The sequence below is a fragment of the Octodon degus genome, unplaced genomic scaffold (genome assembly GCF_000260255.1).
Source record: "Octodon degus isolate 3935 unplaced genomic scaffold, OctDeg1.0 scaffold00136, whole genome shotgun sequence".
NCBI classification, from domain to species: Eukaryota; Metazoa; Chordata; class Mammalia; order Rodentia; family Octodontidae; genus Octodon; species Octodon degus.
The window spans coordinates 270,161-276,278 of record NW_004524712.1 but is presented as its reverse complement, the minus strand read 5'-3'; the positions used below and the strand labels follow the sequence as shown (position 1 = coordinate 276,278).

The 6,118-nt window shown below is 36.9% G+C and overlaps 1 non-coding gene across 1 annotated transcript; it reads left to right on the top strand.

The window, feature by feature from the left end:
* Nucleotides 1-1,666: 1,666 nt before the first annotated feature.
* Nucleotides 1,667-1,795, top strand: LOC111812687. Its single transcript, XR_002818122.1, has one exon. It is a non-coding gene; the product is annotated as a small nucleolar RNA SNORA11 (small nucleolar RNA).
* Nucleotides 1,796-6,118: the final 4,323 nt, after the last annotated feature.

The window sequence follows — 6,118 nt, the reverse complement described above, 5'->3', positions numbered from 1 at the left end:
TCTTGACTTTTTCTAAGAAAATTCTCTACAAACCATATTGCATGTGTTGGGGCTGGCCAGATAGCTCAGTGGACTACAGTGCCTGCTTAGGCAGAGTACAATGGCCGGGGTTCGATCCCCAGTGTGCAGTGCCGGCCCTGCCCCCTGGGTGTGCCAAGATGGTGGCAGCTGAGACTGGCCATGGTGGTGTGCACCTGTAATCCCAGCACTTGGGAAGCTGAAAACAGGAGGATCACTATGAGTCTGGTCTATGTAGTGAGACCCTGTAGACTCTGGCCTAAATTAATAAAAAAAACCCATCTTGCATGTGTTCAGTAATCACATATTTGATGGTTACTTAAAAATCCATGACACTGGCCCCAATTTATGATTGCAATCTATAATCAGTTCTAAGTTAGAAATATAAGGTACTATCATATTGATCTTTAAAGAGAAGTAGGTAGTACTGATGAGATGACAGTTTTGGAATATAAGAAAAACACACATAGACAACATATGTGTTGTCTATGCATTCCCCTACATTGTGACGCTGTGGGAGAGTGCAGATACAATATACACGATAGACTTCAGGTAGAGTGAGTCCAAGGAGAACTTCGGGAGAATCTTGGGAAGAACAGGCAGGCACTGTCCCATATTCAGAGGAGCAGATGGGAAGAGCTCTGTGACTCATTGCTCACCATCAGCCTCGATACACATCACACTCTCTTCTCACACATCCATAAATGCATCGGTTACTGAGTGCTTCAGTATCTAGTTACAAAAGTCTGATTCCTGTGATTTAAACACATGAAGACTTGAGTGTTTTTTTTTAAACATAAAAGGAATCTAGAAGTAGGAAGTCCAGCACTGATATGACAGTGCTGAGTCATCAAGGATTCAGCCTCTGTCTCCTCTTCTTTCTTAGTGGTGACTTCATTTTCAATGATGTGTTATGATTTCCAGATGGCTGCTAAAGTTTTAATGGTTTGGATCACATTTTAAACAGTAGGAAGACACAGGAGGGAGGAAAGCAAAACGGTGCTTTATTATTCCATGAGTAACTGGAATACTTCTTAGTTATTTGCTTGAAAAGGAAACTAAAGCACTTATCACTTAGCTTGAACATATTATGATTAAAATGTAGAATTTTGCTGTTAGGGAAAAGGGGAAATAGCTATTGTGTAGATACCTAGCAATCTCTAAGAATGAGATTCTACTAGTCAGCAAGGTGCATTCAGAAGGGGGCATATTCAATTTTGTCTTTCGTATCTCATCCACTCACAGAGAGGAGTCAACTGGATAGGAGTCACAGAGAGGAGATCAACTGGATAGATAAGATTGAAGATTAACAATTTAGCCACCGATGGAGATATGCCCAGTATCCTTATAATTATGCTGCTAGTGCTGCACAAGATAAGTTGTTGGCAAAGACAAGCCAAATCTATGCTACTCATTTCCAACTTTCCCTCCTGTCTCATACTGGGTTAAATTAGGGTCCAGGTTCTAAGGCAGAGGTGAGTCCTGCTATATATCCCAGATCATCAATAAAGGTGGAATGGTATTTTATCCTCTTTTGGCTCTTTGTATTTGTTCTCACTAACTATACCCTGCAGAAGAGGAGAATGAGTGATTCAAACTGTCAGAAGTTCTACATTGCAGTAATCATGCTTACCAAAAGGACTTCTGGTGGGTGTGCTCAGAGCAGGTGGCCTGAAGAATGGCTTCTCTGTTTACAACACACCCAACAGGAATTTAGGGTCACTGTGACAAGGGGCACAACACTTGTGACTTCCCTGTGAGCAAAGGTCCCACAAATGTACTCCATACACTTCCACATGGCTTCTGGACAGCGCCAATGTGACAAGGCTCTGCAGCATTTAGTGAGGGAGGTAGGCATTGTCCACTGATCCATGGTGATCCATGGAAGTCCTAGAAGTAAAGACTGAATTTCTGTTTTCAATAAATTAAAAATAATAACAAATAAAAATAATTCTTCTTTCCAAAAACAAACAAACAAACAAACAAACAAACAAACAAACAAAAAAAAAGGACTTCTGGTAACTGAAATTCTGTTTCTTATGGGTTGGGACAACTTCTTTTGCTCTGGTAGTGGTTACTGGAAACCATAGCTAGCACAAAGTTTCTGTGAGTGCACAATATGCAACTCATCTAAATCGTGGACAGAAGGATTCATTGAAAATGAATAGGGAAATTTACAAAAAATAAAACTAGGGCACCCATCACTGCATAGAAGAGCAAAAAGACTTGCTTGTCTTTCAAAACTCACTCATCCATTTAGTGGTAGAGTTAAATTCTTACCCCATGGCAAAAGTTCAAGGATCATGGTGTGGATCTGGAATGTGTCTCCAAAGCCTCATGGGCTCAGAGGCAGGGCTTTTGGAAGGCAAATGGGTCATGGAGTGCTATACTATACTCATGGTGAACCACCAAAGGATTCACAGCTGGTGTGCTAATAAGCGACAGGGCTTGCTTGGGAAAGTGGGTCACTGTGGACACGACCTGGAAGTTTCCCTCACTAGCTTCTTCCTTTTCTTTTAGCTTCTTGTCTGCCATACAATAGCATCTCCTTATCCAGTGGAGGAATCTTCTGGGGCACCAAGCAAATGCTTGAAATATGAAGTGCGTACTCTCATACATATTATGTTTTCTTCCTATTCATGCATACCTATGAGTTTGATTTGTAAGTTAGACATGCAAAAGATTATTAATAGTAACAACAATAAAGTAGCGCAATTATAACAAAATAGTGTGATGCAATTTAACAAAATCTTTATTTATTTGATACAGGGTCTTGCTACACAATGCACAGCATGAGGTACTGGGGATTAAACCCAGGTTCTTGCAATTTCCATGCAGCACTTAGACCACCAATCTGCCTCCCCAGCCCTATAACAGTTATTGATATTGCTACTCTTGTGTATTGGAGACATTGCCTATTAAAATAAGGGATCCCGAGCACAAACGTTGTAATACTATGGCAGTTTGATACTTCGAAAGGCTAATCACTGGATTGGGAAGTCAGCATGAACAGTGTAGATATGTCGGACAAAGTTGTGACTCATGTGTCAGGCAGGATGGTAAGAGATTACAACCTGTTATTTAGAACTGCACACAAGCTAACATGAATTGTTTATCTCTGAAAATTTTATGTAACATGTTCAGGCTGTGGTGTAGTACGGATGATTGAAGCTGTGGAAGGTGAAACTATAGATAAGGGAAAACCACCTACTATACATAAAAATCTAATATGTATAAGCCTATATGTGTGTATATATGTGTGTGTATTTAGTTCTGTGTCTAAGAAATTAGAAAATCATCTAACCAAAATTTGAAGACAGCAATATACAATATAATAGCCATTGTTGAATTCTTATCACTTTTTCGTGAAATTCTGTATCATTTCTAATTTTTTAAGCTCTTTTTTATTCTCTTAAAAAAAAGGTCAAGGTCCAGGTATGATTGCTCATGCCTGCAATCCCAGCACTAGGGAGGCCGAGGCAGGAAGATCACTACAAGTTTGAGATCAGCCAGGGATACAAAGTGAACTCAAGGCCAGCCTGAGTTGCATAGTGAGATTCTGCCTGAAAAAGATAATAATAATAATAATAATAATAATAATAATAATAATAATAAATTAAAAAGTCAAGAAATAGCTACATAAGTTTTATCACAATGCATCAATAAATTTGATATGTTAAAACAGTAGATATCATGACCTTTGATCAGCATGCTATACAACTAAAACTAAATTACAGAATCAGAAAATATAATCACTTTGATATCAAAATGTTCTTTTAAACTACTTGCAGGTCAAAAAATGTAAAATTCCTCTGAGTAATTCCTATGAAGATAACAATGTGTATGGTATTAACTACTGTTATTCACCACTTAGCTCTATTTGAAATTAGTTTATTTTATTTCTACCTTTCTTCTTCTTAAAATAAAATTTAAAAGTTACAAAATATCTATTAAAAATATAGGAAAGTGTAGCACTTTACAACTTAGGGAATATCTTTACAACTAAAGAAGGAAAATGATCTTCAATATTGTTTATGAAACAGAACAGTGACAGTAAGAGAATAAACACACAATAGGTTAGGAAGAAACAGTAAAATCAAGTAGAAAAATAGGATAGACATTAATAAAACTAAACCCAGAAAATACTGAATGAACCAAGAGAACAGCGGTGTTAATAAACAACCAACAATTTTTTGTGAAAAATTAACAAGATGTATAAACTTACTAGCTCTCACAATACAAAGAAAAAGGAGAAAGAACACATCAAAATAAGCAAAAAGGGTACAGTCATAGAAATAATGGAAATGAAAAGTACATTTTCCTGCAGTGTCCAAATGAACTAAAAAAGTGTTGGATGGAATGGATCATTTGTTAGGAAAATATAGCTTCATACATCTTATGCTGGATTCGAAAGAAAATCAAAAGAGTTTAGATTCCCTAGAAGCAATCAAGTTATCTAAGAGTAAACTTATAAAAATTGTTGAAAAGATGTCATCATTTCAGAGGACATCTTCCAAAGAACAAAGAATTTCAATACTTCTTAAACAGATTCAGAATGCAGACGGAAAAGAAAAGACTTCAAAGTTATGTTTTTGAAGTGAGCAAAACATTGATCCAAGAACTGAAAACACAAAAACTATAAAGGCTGGAAATGGTGGCACATGCCTGTAATCCTACATTTGGGAGGATGAGGACGAATCAGGAGGACTGCACAAGGTTGAGGCTAGTCTGGGACACATGAGTGAGTTCAAGGCTTGCCTGAAACATGGTGAGACCCTGTCTCAAAAACTAAAAGAAAAGTAACAGAACAAAACAAAACAAAAACAAAAACAAGAACACCTCCAAAACACAACAAAAAACTACAGACACAGCTTAGAAATATCAAAGTGCAACCCTAGATAACACATCAAACATTAAACAATAGAAAAAATAACCAATTTTCATGTCCACATGGCATGTATTCCATGGTTGAATGCTTTAACATTAGGAAATCTACTAAAATAATTTATTAATACAGTGTAGCAAAAAAATCACATGACCATCTCCATAGACACTATGATTCTATTTATAAAAATATTTTTTTCAACTAAATTCACTTGATAAAGTAGAGCATGACAGAAACAATTTGCAGTTTATACCTTGTTTTTCCTTTTAAAAAAAACCCAAAATTTCTGTTGGCTCTTTTACACTTATGATATTCATCAAACTAACTTCCATCTTTGCATAATATTAACAGAATTTTATTTTTTATGTTAGATTATTGATATATTTACACTGTCTTAGGTAAAAGAGAACATTGTCCTTGCCCTGCTCATGTATTTTTATAGCTTCTTTTGTCTCTTGAGATTTGACAAACACTACATGCTTTACACTTGACAGAGTAAGAAACACCACATATTGAGCATATTGTCCCTGGCAACTAAAGGATTGTCTAGAAGGTAAATTTCTTTGTTTCTTAACAGCAAATATAGTTGCCTGGTGCAAGTGAAGAAGAGCTTTTTATTTCTGAAATTGCACAGACTGAATTGAATGCTTTTCCATGCAACTCCCACGTGACATTTGCCACTTAGAAAAATAACACATCCATTGTGTGGGTTCTCATTTTTTACAGAGGAGGAAACTGAGTTCCAGAGTTCTAGAATCTGATGAAGGTCATCAGAATGTGACAGATCCCACTTGAAGTGCATCTTTGACTTTTTATAACTGCTGCTCCCCAGGCTCTGCCCAATGCATATTGGATGTGTGGTGTGAAAGTAAAGAAATAGGAACACGAGATACAGAATGAGGCAGGAGGTAAGAGAATAGCAGTCTAGAGAAATGATTGACAGGAAAAATGAAGGAGAAGTTAGTCACAAAAAATGACCTCCTGGTTTCCTACATAGCATCTAATCTGGATTGGTTTTGATACTGAAGTAGACACAGACACATACTCTTAGCAAGCTTGTCTGTGAGAATGGATGAGCAAAGTCAACTATAAAGAAGTGTGGATTGTCGTTTGTCTTCAACAAGAGAGAGGCATGGGCCAGCTTCACTTCTGGAAACAGATCCAACTCTTCTGGGCACAGTACTCAGCTAAAAAGTGATTCATCCTTACATAATT